Source organism: Plasmopara halstedii (assembly GCF_900000015.1).
Source record: "Plasmopara halstedii genome assembly, contig: Scaffold_208, whole genome shotgun sequence".
NCBI classification, from domain to species: Eukaryota; Oomycota; class Peronosporomycetes; order Peronosporales; family Peronosporaceae; genus Plasmopara; species Plasmopara halstedii.
Window position 1 is genome coordinate 520,289 of NW_020187129.1, and position 349 is coordinate 520,637.

Here is a 349-nt window from a genome sequence, read left to right on the forward strand (position 1 = left end):
TACCACTTCTCAATTTGCCAGCGTCTACGCAAGTTAAATCTCCAGAAATACTCCCCAACCCCCAGCCATCCGCGTCAGTTGTTTTTACTCCTCTTTTCTGAAGATGAAATATCCAGCTGCTTCCGTTTCTGCCTCCCTATCCCCCGTCGACCAACCCCCTCGCGCTGTGATTGGCTTGACTCATGGGTCCGCACCCAGTATCCAGCCGGGTACCACGGTCGGCCCATCTTGCTCGGATCCCTATGCCGGCTCCGGATCTCCAACTGACTCTTTGCCAGCCACTAATTTGATCATGCTGTCGTCCCCTCCTCTTCTCCCGTTGCCTCCTCCGTCTACGTTTCCACCTCTG